Below are 12,346 nucleotides of genomic sequence, written 5' to 3'. Positions count from 1 at the left end.
TATTAATCGTAAAGACCGCACTTCTTACCTGCTTAAAAATTTTATTGATGATTTTAATTTGAAAGATTGCTGGAAGGATCTCTTGCCGGAGGACCCAGGCGCCACATGGTCCAATGGAAGAGTGAGCTCCAGAATCGATTTTATTTTTTCCTCTAGAGCTTTTAAACCCCTGAAATGCACGCTCGAGCAGAATATCTTCTCTGATCATAAGCTCCTCTTGGTGGGCCTGGAGCTAGAGGGGGAGCAAAAAGCAAAAAGGGGCCTCTGGAGATTAAACACCACACTCCTAGAGGACCCTGAGATAAAAGAGGAGTTTGTGCGGACCTACCAATGCTGGCAATCACAAAGAAAACCCCACGAGCCTATGCTGCACTGGTGGGAGGGCACCAAATCTAAAATCAGATTTTTTTTTATCAAAGCAGGTAAGAAGAAGGCAAAAATGGAAAAACAGTGGTTTTATGTTCTTAACATGCGTTTAAATGTACTTTTTAAATTGAAAGAAGCTGGTATGGATGTAGAAAATGATATTTTAAACCTTAAAACTGAAATAAAACATGCCATAGAAAAGAAGGGAAACAAATCATTTTTAACTCACATGTGCAGCACCTGGAGGAGGGCGAGAAATGTTCCCGTTTCTTTTTTAAAAAGTGATGAATAGGAGGGATATCATCCAAAACCTTGAGGGTGAATCCACTCCAAAAGGCATGTTAGATGCAGTTTTTAACTTCTACCAGCTTCTTTTTAATAAGAAAGATCTTAATCCATCCTTTTTAGAACATGTTCTTAATTCCCTTGATTTTAAGCTAGATGTTTTAGACCAGGAGGTTTTATCCCGTGATCTTAACTTAGATGAACTTTTATTTGTTTTTAAAAGTTTTTCTAGTGGGAAGGCCCCTGGGGAAGATGGTTTACCCATCGAATTTTATTTAGCTTTTTGGGATATTTTAAAGGATGATATGGTTTTATTGTATAAAGAAACTTTTATTGTTAATGAACTTCCCCCTTCCTGGAGGAGGGGGATTGTATCATTACTTTTTAAAAAGGGTGAAAAGGATATGCTAAAAAATTGGCGCCCCATCACACTTTTAAATGTTGATTATAAAGTTTTAGCCAAGTTATTAGCTGTCCGTTTTAAACCTTTTATTCATAAATTAATTCACCCAAATCAGGTTTGTGGGGTACCTGGAAGGTCTATAGCTGAATCCCTAAATATTTTAAGAGATGTTTTATGGTATTTTAAGGATAGAAATCAAACTGTAGCAATTTTATCCTTAGACTTTGAAAAAGCCTTTGATAGGGTCTCCCATGAATACCTGTTTTTAGTTCTTAAAAAGATGGCAGTGCCTGAAACGATTTTAAGCCGAATCATGCTTTTATACCGATCCTGTTTTAGTCAAGTCTCTGTTAATGGCTTTTTAACCAGCGGTGTTCCTCTTTTATCAGGTGTCAAACAGGGCTGCCCCCTGTCCCCACTCCTTTTTATTTGCGCAATCGAACCACTGATGGCCCTCCTCAGAAAAGACCGGGTAGTAAGAGGCGTACCGATACCTGGTGGAGGAGGGACCCATCTAAAGGTGTTGGGGTACATGGATGATGTCACCATACTGTGCCCGGACTCTCCATCCATGAGGGGGGCATTGAGGAACACCAGCTATTTCTGCGAGGTCTCTGGTTTTAAGCTAAACACAGATAAATGTGACTGTTTTTATATTGGCTCCTGGGATTCATCCATCACCCCAGGAGTCACAATGCAACAGGATCAAATTAAAGTTTTAGGTATTGTTTTTAACCAGGTCAATGATGGGAGCCCTAACTGGGATTCAGCTATAGCTAAGATGGAGAAGAAGATTTTAATGTGGAATCTTAGAAACCTTACCATGGAGGGGAAGATTTTAATAATAAAGATGGTTTTACTCCCTATTATGCTATACATTGCCATGGTATTTCCTCCATCTATTTTATACATTAAAAAAGTAACTAGAATTGTTTTTACTTTTTTATGGGGTTCAAAAATGGAGAAATTAAAGCGTGATTTTATGTACAAAAGTAAAGATAATGGCGGGAAAGATGTTCCTAACCTTTTTACTTTCTTTTACATAAAGTATTTCTGTTTCTGTTTTAAAATTATTAAATCCGATGGCATTTTTAGCTGCTTTTTAAGGTACGCTGCGGCATGGTTTTTAAAAGATGGTTGCGCATCCCTCTGAACGCTCCGGTGCTTCTGTGTCCCCAAAACATTATGTGGTGTTGGAAAAGACAGTCAGGCTCCTAGGTCTCCAAGATTTGGAGCCTGACATACTGGGGGACCAGAGAAAGGTATCAAAGGTCCTCAGGCGGAGTGAGGTTACCCTGGCAGTGTCCAATTTCACACAGGCAAGATCCAAAAAGGTATGGCGGAACGTGTACGGGAAGTTTCTGGCGAATGTACACAGGGATCTTGCCTGGGCAATCGTCCACCAGTGCCTCCCTACTCGTGAGTTTCAGCACAGGCGAGGACTGGTGGCGAGAGCCAAGTGCCCGAGAGATGGCTGCGGAGTGGACGAAACGGTGCTGCACATATTTTGGAACTGCCCTTTTGCACGGGAGCTTTGGAGGAAGGTAGGCCCACTTTTGAAGTGGGCCTGCGGCCTAAAAGATTTTAATCACGAATGTGTCTTTTACGGTCTTTTTAACTGCCCCAATTTTAAACAGCAGATGATCTGCTGGATGATTATTAATTGTTTTAAAAATGCCATCTGGAAAGTTAGGAACATCTTACTTTTTAAACATGATTTTATTGATGTTAAAAACTGTATAAAGCTGGCCCTGAGTGAGATGTACATCTATTACCTAAGAGACAAGAAACAGTTGGGGGCCAGCGAGGCAGCATCCATGTGGTGTCTGCCTCTATGGAACGAAATAACAGTATAATCAGTTTTTATGACATTTGTATAATGTTTTATCCTGCCATTTTTATTTTTTCTCCTTTTATTACTGGTTTTATTATTTGTATTTTAAAACTTTTGTGAACCTTTTATTATTTTGCATTTTAAATTTTGTATGGTTTCTTATTTATTCAATAAAATTTTGTTGAAACCTTATCTGTTCTTATCAGTTTAATATCTGATACGTCCCCTATCTGGGGACCATATATTAAATGGATTTTTGAGAACGGGGGCCGATTTCGAAGCTTGCTTCCGTCGCCCTATGCATTGACCCGATATGGCAGTATCTTCGGGTACAGTGCACCACCCCCTTACAGGGTTAAAAAGAAAGATTCCTACTTTCATTGCTACCTGCTTGCTGGCTAGCCAGCTAGCCAGCCCTGTGGGCCTTGCTGCTGCTGCAGCCAAAAAACAAAAGGTGGTGCTGCTGCTGCTTCTGCTGCTTCTGCTTCTGCTTGTGTCTGGCCCCTGTTGGAGCGTCCAGGCACAGGACTTCTGCTGCTGCTGACTAAATGGCCTCCTTAATTGGATCATTTGAGTAGCCAGCACACCTGTGCAGGTAGGGCATGACATGATAGGCAGCTGCCTTGATAGCGGGTGGGTGCTGAATGTTCCTAATTGACAAAATAAGATTAATGCTTATGAAGAAATATAAAATCTCATCCCTTCCCCAATATCGCGCCACACCCCTACCCCTTAATTCCCTGGTTGAACGTGATGGACATATGTCTTTTTTCGACCGTACTAACTATGTAACTATGTAACATAACATGGGGGGGGGGGGGGGGGGGGGTCTCCTGGCTGTTCACACAGGTGTGTCATTGCTGTACATTGACCATGCATTGCTTCTGTGGTATTGCAAAGGCAAAGACAAATGCTTCCAGCCATCCATTGCACTAATGGATTGGTCATGTCTATGTCTATGTCCCGCATCAATATAGACCAAAGTACAGAGGGTTAGGCTATGCTATTGTGCACCTACCTGATGCATCAGAAGGTGCGAGGCCCTTACTAAATTCTGTGCACAGACTTTGAGATCTATGCTTTAGACTGTATCTAAACCTGCTCCAACATGGACTGACATTCTGGCCTACTTTCAGCCGATGCGACTTGTCTGTCGCTGAACAGTCGCTTTTTATGTATTCAGCACCTATGTATAATGTTGTAAAAATGCTCTAGAAGCTAAAGTCGCAGAAATGTCACACATATTTGGCCTGCAACTTTCTGTGCGACAAATTCAGACAGGAAAAATCAGTATAAATCCTTAGAAAATTATCCCCCAGTGTCTCCATCTGCTGGCGGTATTGAATAAGCATTGCTGCACTGATGGGGTATGCATTAGACGAAAAAAAAGAAGAAAAAGAAGAATAATACGCCCAGAAAAGAGGCGAAAAGGAGAAAAACGTAAAAAAACGTGAAAAAAAAGTAAGAGGAAGAGAAGGGAAAAAAAGGTGGAAATGGGTTTAAAAGTGATTTCGGCGGAGAAATATATATATATATATATATATATATATATATATATATATATATGCGCACACACACACATAGATATAAACGTATTCTCCGTTGAGATATTGCAGCCGCTGCTGTGTCCAGGCCCAGGAGCCTTAGCACTGTGCTGTGATGTCACTCAATACCACTGACATCACTAGGTGTAAACAACATCTCTCCTTTGCTGTGTATGTGACTATGGAGCTGTTTGGTGATGTCGTCTATTACGGCCTTCATAGAAGCAACAGGAGATTGTTGCATCCATCTTGAACCCTCAGAACTACAGTGCTATGATGTCACTCACTTCCACAGGCCTTGCAGAGTGTAAACAACAACAACCCAGCTTTGTTGTGTATGTAACCATAGGGATTTGTGATGTCACCTAGAACCTTCACAGCAGCGACAGCTTTATGAGGAGCATCAGCACTGCTCTGCCTGAGCAGAACCATCACCGCCATAGGTTGTCAAATAACCCGGATTTAACCCACACAGGTAAGTCCAATGGGGTGCAGGCATGTCCTCTATGCTTACAGCTTCCCGTGGGTGTTGGTTTGATACCGTTTGGGGACAGCCAAGGAGGCATCTGCAGGCAACAAAGGTAGGTGTGTGCTTGTGTGTGTGTTTCCTATGCAGATCCTAAGCCCAGTGTCACATGCAAGTAGGAGGAGTAAGAAGGGTTCCTGGCAAATCCGGGTTATGGATTGCATTTAAAAAGGCCCCGTGGGAGTGCAATGGGCCCCTGTCTTGCTGCTTAGCAATAATGGTATGGGTTTAGGTTCTGCTGTGTGTACTGGTGGTTGACTGCCCCCCAGCCCAGAGTGTGCATGGAAAATTGTCTGGCAGCCTCCCTGACAGCAAGCAGTGATAGTGCCCATGAAGGGGACCTTGTTGGGCCCGCCCCTTTCACGGTTATCGCTTCTCGGCCTTTTGGCTAAGATCAAGTGTAGTATCTGTTCTTATCAGTTTAATATCTGATACGTCCCCTATCTGGGGACCATATATTAAATGGATTTTTGAGAACGGGGGCCGATTTCGAAGCTTGCTTCCGTCGCCCTATGCATTGACCCGATATGGCAGTATCTTCGGGTACAGTGCACCACCCCCTTACAGGGTTAAAAAGAAAGATTCCTACTTTCATTGCTACCTGCTTGCTGGCTAGCCAGCTAGCCAGCCCTGTGGGCCTTGCTGCTGCTGCAGCCAAAAAACAAAAGGTGGTGCTGCTGCTGCTTCTGCTGCTTCTGCTTCTGCTTGTGTCTGGCCCCTGTTGGAGCGTCCAGGCACAGGACTTCTGCTGCTGCTGACTAAATGGCCTCCTTAATTGGATCATTTGAGTAGCCAGCACACCTGTGCAGGTAGGGCATGACATGATAGGCAGCTGCCTTGATAGCGGGTGGGTGCTGAATGTTCCTAATTGACAAAATAAGATTAATGCTTATGAAGAAATATAAAATCTCATCCCTTCCCCAATATCGCGCCACACCCCTACCCCTTAATTCCCTGGTTGAACGTGATGGACATATGTCTTTTTTCGACCGTACTAACTATGTAACTATGTAACATAACATGGGGGGGGGGGGGGGGGTCTCCTGGCTGTTCACACAGGTGTGTCATTGCTGTACATTGACCATGCATTGCTTCTGTGGTATTGCAAAGGCAAAGACAAATGCTTCCAGCCATCCATTGCACTAATGGATTGGTCATCAGCTGGCTGTCTATGTCCCGCATCAATATAGACCAAAGTACAGAGGGTTAGGCTATGCTATTGTGCACCTACCTGATGCATCAGAAGGTGCGAGGCCCTTGCTAAATTCTGTGCACAGACTTTGAGATCTATGCTTTAGACTGTATCTAAACCTGCTCCAACATGGACTGACATTCTGGCCTACTTTCAGCCGATGCGACTTGTCTGTCGCTGAACAGTCGCTTTTTATGTATTCAGCACCTATGTATAATGTTGTAAAAATGCTCTAGAAGCTAAAGTCGCAGAAATGTCACACATATTTGGCCTGCAACTTTCTGTGCGACAAATTCAGACAGGAAAAATCAGTATAAATCCTTAGAAAATTATCCCCCAGTGTCTCCATCTGCTGGCGGTATTGAATAAGCATTGCTGCACTGATGGGGTATGCATTAGACGAAAAAAAAGAAGAAAAAGAAGAATAATACGCCCAGAAAGAGGCGAAAAGGAGAAAAACGTAAAAAAACGTGAAAAAAAAGTAAGAGGAAGAGAAGGGAAAAAAAGGTGGAAATGGGTTTAAAAGTGATTTCGGCGGAGAAATATATATATATATATATATATATATATATATATATATATATGCGCACACACACACATAGATATAAACGTATTCTCCGTTGAGATATTGCAGCCGCTGCTGTGTCCAGGCCCAGGAGCCTTAGCACTGTGCTGTGATGTCACTCAATACCACTGACATCACTAGGTGTAAACAACATCTCTCCTTTGCTGTGTATGTGACTATGGAGCTGTTTGGTGATGTCGTCTATTACGGCCTTCATAGAAGCAACAGGAGATTGTTGCATCCATCTTGAACCCTCAGAACTACAGTGCTATGATGTCACTCACTTCCACAGGCCTTGCAGAGTGTAAACAACAACAACCCAGCTTTGTTGTGTATGTAACCATAGGGATTTGTGATGTCACCTAGAACCTTCACAGCAGCGACAGCTTTATGAGGAGCATCAGCACTGCTCTGCCTGAGCAGAACCATCACCGCCATAGGTTGTCAAATAACCCGGATTTAACCCACACAGGTAAGTCCAATGGGGTGCAGGCATGTCCTCTATGCTTACAGCTTCCCGTGGGTGTTGGTTTGATACCGTTTGGGGACAGCCAAGGAGGCATCTGCAGGCAACAAAGGTAGGTGTGTGCTTGTGTGTGTGTTTCCTATGCAGATCCTAAGCCCAGTGTCACATGCAAGTAGGAGGAGTAAGAAGGGTTCCTGGCAAATCCGGGTTATGGATTGCATTTAAAAAGGCCCCGTGGGAGTGCAATGGGCCCCTGTCTTGCTGCTTAGCAATAATGGTATGGGTTTAGGTTCTGCTGTGTGTACTGGTGGTTGACTGCCCCCCAGCCCAGAGTGTGCATGGAAAATTGTCTGGCAGCCTCCCTGACAGCAAGCAGTGATAGTGCCCATGAAGGGGACCTTGTTGGGCCCGCCCCTTTCACGGTTATCGCTTCTCGGCCTTTTGGCTAAGATCAAGTGTAGTATCTGTTCTTATCAGTTTAATATCTGATACGTCCCCTATCTGGGGACCATATATTAAATGGATTTTTGAGAACGGGGGCCGATTTCGAAGCTTGCTTCCGTCGCCCTATGCATTGACCCGATATGGCAGTATCTTCGGGTACAGTGCACCACCCCCTTACAGGGTTAAAAAGAAAGATTCCTACTTTCATTGCTACCTGCTTGCTGGCTAGCCAGCTAGCCAGCCCTGTGGGCCTTGCTGCTGCTGCAGCCAAAAAACAAAAGGTGGTGCTGCTGCTGCTTCTGCTGCTTCTGCTGCTTCTGCTTCTGCTTGTGTCTGGCCCCTGTTGGAGCGTCCAGGCACAGGACTTCTGCTGCTGCTGACTAAATGGCCTCCTTAATTGGATCATTTGAGTAGCCAGCACACCTGTGCAGGTAGGGCATGACATGATAGGCAGCTGCCTTGATAGCGGGTGGGTGCTGAATGTTCCTAATTGACAAAATAAGATTAATGCTTATGAAGAAATATAAAATCTCATCCCTTCCCCAATATCGCGCCACACCCCTACCCCTTAATTCCCTGGTTGAACTTGATGGACATATGTCTTTTTTCGACCGTACTAACTATGTAACTATGTAACATAACATGGGGGGGGGGGGGGGGGTCTCCTGGCTGTTCACACAGGTGTGTCATTGCTGTACATTGACCATGCATTGCTTCTGTGGTATTGCAAAGGCAAAGACAAATGCTTCCAGCCATCCATTGCACTAATGGATTGGTCATCAGCTGGCTGTCTATGTCCCGCATCAATATAGACCAAAGTACAGAGGGTTAGGCTATGCTATTGTGCACCTACCTGATGCATCAGAAGGTGCGAGGCCCTTGCTAAATTCTGTGCACAGACTTTGAGATCTATGCTTTAGACTGTATCTAAACCTGCTCCAACATGGACTGACATTCTGGCCTACTTTCAGCCGATGCGACTTGTCTGTCGCTGAACAGTCGCTTTTTATGTATTCAGCACCTATGTATAATGTTGTAAAAATGCTCTAGAAGCTAAAGTCGCAGAAATGTCACACATATTTGGCCTGCAACTTTCTGTGCGACAAATTCAGACAGGAAAAATCAGTATAAATCCTTAGAAAATTATCCCCCAGTGTCTCCATCTGCTGGCGGTATTGAATAAGCATTGCTGCACTGATGGGGTATGCATTAGACGAAAAAAAAGAAGAAAAAGAAGAATAATACGCCCAGAAAAGAGGCGAAAAGGAGAAAAACGTAAAAAAACGTGAAAAAAAAGTAAGAGGAAGAGAAGGGAAAAAAAGGTGGAAATGGGTTTAAAAGTGATTTCGGCGGAGAAATATATATATATATATATATATATATATATATATATATATATATATATGCGCACACACACACATAGATATAAACGTATTCTCCGTTGAGATATTGCAGCCGCTGCTGTGTCCAGGCCCAGGAGCCTTAGCACTGTGCTGTGATGTCACTCAATACCACTGACATCACTAGGTGTAAACAACATCTCTCCTTTGCTGTGTATGTGACTATGGAGCTGTTTGGTGATGTCGTCTATTACGGCCTTCATAGAAGCAACAGGAGATTGTTGCATCCATCTTGAACCCTCAGAACTACAGTGCTATGATGTCACTCACTTCCACAGGCCTTGCAGAGTGTAAACAACAACAACCCAGCTTTGTTGTGTATGTAACCATAGGGATTTGTGATGTCACCTAGAACCTTCACAGCAGCGACAGCTTTATGAGGAGCATCAGCACTGCTCTGCCTGAGCAGAACCATCACCGCCATAGGTTGTCAAATAACCCGGATTTAACCCACACAGGTAAGTCCAATGGGGTGCAGGCATGTCCTCTATGCTTACAGCTTCCCGTGGGTGTTGGTTTGATACCGTTTGGGGACAGCCAAGGAGGCATCTGCAGGCAACAAAGGTAGGTGTGTGCTTGTGTGTGTGTTTCCTATGCAGATCCTAAGCCCAGTGTCACATGCAAGTAGGAGGAGTAAGAAGGGTTCCTGGCAAATCCGGGTTATGGATTGCATTTAAAAAGGCCCCGTGGGAGTGCAATGGGCCCCTGTCTTGCTGCTTAGCAATAATGGTATGGGTTTAGGTTCTGCTGTGTGTACTGGTGGTTGACTGCCCCCCAGCCCAGAGTGTGCATGGAAAATTGTCTGGCAGCCTCCCTGACAGCAAGCAGTGATAGTGCCCATGAAGGGGACCTTGTTGGGCCCGCCCCTTTCACGGTTATCGCTTCTCGGCCTTTTGGCTAAGATCAAGTGTAGTATCTGTTCTTATCAGTTTAATATCTGATACGTCCCCTATCTGGGGACCATATATTAAATGGATTTTTGAGAACGGGGGCCGATTTCGAAGCTTGCTTCCGTCGCCCTATGCATTGACCCGATATGGCAGTATCTTCGGGTACAGTGCACCACCCCCTTACAGGGTTAAAAAGAAAGATTCCTACTTTCATTGCTACCTGCTTGCTGGCTAGCCAGCTAGCCAGCCCTGTGGGCCTTGCTGCTGCTGCAGCCAAAAAACAAAAGGTGGTGCTGCTGCTGCTTCTGCTGCTTCTGCTTCTGCTTGTGTCTGGCCCCTGTTGGAGCGTCCAGGCACAGGACTTCTGCTGCTGCTGACTAAATGGCCTCCTTAATTGGATCATTTGAGTAGCCAGCACACCTGTGCAGGTAGGGCATGACATGATAGGCAGCTGCCTTGATAGCGGGTGGGTGCTGAATGTTCCTAATTGACAAAATAAGATTAATGCTTATGAAGAAATATAAAATCTCATCCCTTCCCCAATATCGCGCCACACCCCTACCCCTTAATTCCCTGGTTGAACGTGATGGACATATGTCTTTTTTCGACCGTACTAACTATGTAACTATGTAACATAACATGGGGGGGGGGGGGGTCTCCTGGCTGTTCACACAGGTGTGTCATTGCTGTACATTGACCATGCATTGCTTCTGTGGTATTGCAAAGGCAAAGACAAATGCTTCCAGCCATCCATTGCACTAATGGATTGGTCATCAGCTGGCTGTCTATGTCCCGCATCAATATAGACCAAAGTACAGAGGGTTAGGCTATGCTATTGTGCACCTACCTGATGCATCAGAAGGTGCGAGGCCCTTGCTAAATTCTGTGCACAGACTTTGAGATCTATGCTTTAGACTGTATCTAAACCTGCTCCAACATGGACTGACATTCTGGCCTACTTTCAGCCGATGCGACTTGTCTGTCGCTGAACAGTCGCTTTTTATGTATTCAGCACCTATGTATAATGTTGTAAAAATGCTCTAGAAGCTAAAGTCGCAGAAATGTCACACATATTTGGCCTGCAACTTTCTGTGCGACAAATTCAGACAGGAAAAATCAGTATAAATCCTTAGAAAATTATCCCCCAGTGTCTCCATCTGCTGGCGGTATTGAATAAGCATTGCTGCACTGATGGGGTATGCATTAGACGAAAAAAAAGAAGAAAAAGAAGAATAATACGCCCAGAAAAGAGGCGAAAAGGAGAAAAACGTAAAAAAACTTGAAAAAAAAGTAAGAGGAAGAGAAGGGAAAAAAAGGTGGAAATGGGTTTAAAAGTGATTTCGGCGGAGAATATATATATATATATATATATATATATATATATATATATATGCGCACACACACACATAGATATAAACGTATTCTCCGTTGAGATATTGCAGCCGCTGCTGTGTCCAGGCCCAGGAGCCTTAGCACTGTGCTGTGATGTCACTCAATACCACTGACATCACTAGGTGTAAACAACATCTCTCCTTTGCTGTGTATGTGACTATGGAGCTGTTTGGTGATGTCGTCTATTACGGCCTTCATAGAAGCAACAGGAGATTGTTGCATCCATCTTGAACCCTCAGAACTACAGTGCTATGATGTCACTCACTTCCACAGGCCTTGCAGAGTGTAAACAACAACAACCCAGCTTTGTTGTGTATGTAACCAAAGGGATTTGTGATGTCACCTAGAACCTTCACAGCAGCGACAGCTTTATGAGGAGCATCAGCACTGCTCTGCCTGAGCAGAACCATCACCGCCATAGGTTGTCAAATAACCCGGATTTAACCCACACAGGTAAGTCCAATGGGGTGCAGGCATGTCCTCTATGCTTACAGCTTCCCGTGGGTGTTGGTTTGATACCGTTTGGGGACAGCCAAGGAGGCATCTGCAGGCAACAAAGGTAGGTGTGTGCTTGTGTGTGTGTTTCCTATGCAGATCCTAAGCCCAGTGTCACATGCAAGTAGGAGGAGTAAGAAGGGTTCCTGGCAAATCCGGGTTATGGATTGCATTTAAAAAGGCCCCGTGGGAGTGCAATGGGCCCCTGTCTTGCTGCTTAGCAATAATGGTATGGGTTTAGGTTCTGCTGTGTGTACTGGTGGTTGACTGCCCCCCAGCCCAGAGTGTGCATGGAAAATTGTCTGGCAGCCTCCCTGACAGCAAGCAGTGATAGTGCCCATGAAGGGGACCTTGTTGGGCCCGCCCCTTTCACGGTTATCGCTTCTCGGCCTTTTGGCTAAGATCAAGTGTAGTATCTGTTCTTATCAGTTTAATATCTGATACGTCCCCTATCTGGGGACCATATATTAAATGGATTTTTGAGAACGGGGGCCGATTTCGAAGCTTGCTTCCGTCGCCCTATGCATTGACCTGATATGGCAGT

General features: G+C 44.4%; 4 non-coding genes and 1 pseudogene across 4 annotated transcripts; all 5 read left to right on the top strand.

Moving 5' to 3' along the window:
• The first annotated feature begins 3,047 nt into the window (after positions 1–3,047).
• LOC130317353 (U2 spliceosomal RNA) lies at positions 3,048–3,233 on the top strand. The gene has a single exon (XR_008864482.1). It is a non-coding gene; the product is annotated as a U2 spliceosomal RNA (small nuclear RNA).
• A 2,093-nt stretch (positions 3,234–5,326) lies between these two features.
• Positions 5,327–5,517, top strand: LOC130317358 (U2 spliceosomal RNA). Its single transcript, XR_008864485.1, has one exon. It is a non-coding gene; the product is annotated as a U2 spliceosomal RNA (small nuclear RNA).
• Positions 5,518–7,606: 2,089 nt separating this feature from the next.
• LOC130317345 (U2 spliceosomal RNA) lies at positions 7,607–7,797 on the top strand. The gene has a single exon (XR_008864476.1). It is a non-coding gene; the product is annotated as a U2 spliceosomal RNA (small nuclear RNA).
• A 2,105-nt stretch (positions 7,798–9,902) lies between these two features.
• On the top strand, positions 9,903–10,093 carry LOC130317333 (U2 spliceosomal RNA). Its single transcript, XR_008864465.1, has one exon. It is a non-coding gene; the product is annotated as a U2 spliceosomal RNA (small nuclear RNA).
• A 2,086-nt stretch (positions 10,094–12,179) lies between these two features.
• Positions 12,180–12,346, top strand: LOC130317352 (U2 spliceosomal RNA; annotated as a pseudogene; the record flags this gene model as incomplete).

This window comes from Hyla sarda, unplaced genomic scaffold (assembly GCF_029499605.1).
Source record: "Hyla sarda isolate aHylSar1 unplaced genomic scaffold, aHylSar1.hap1 scaffold_1991, whole genome shotgun sequence".
In the NCBI taxonomy this organism is placed as follows: Eukaryota; Metazoa; Chordata; class Amphibia; order Anura; family Hylidae; genus Hyla; species Hyla sarda.
The sequence above is the reverse complement of the archived record's forward strand: the minus strand, read 5'-3'. Positions and strand labels throughout refer to the sequence as shown.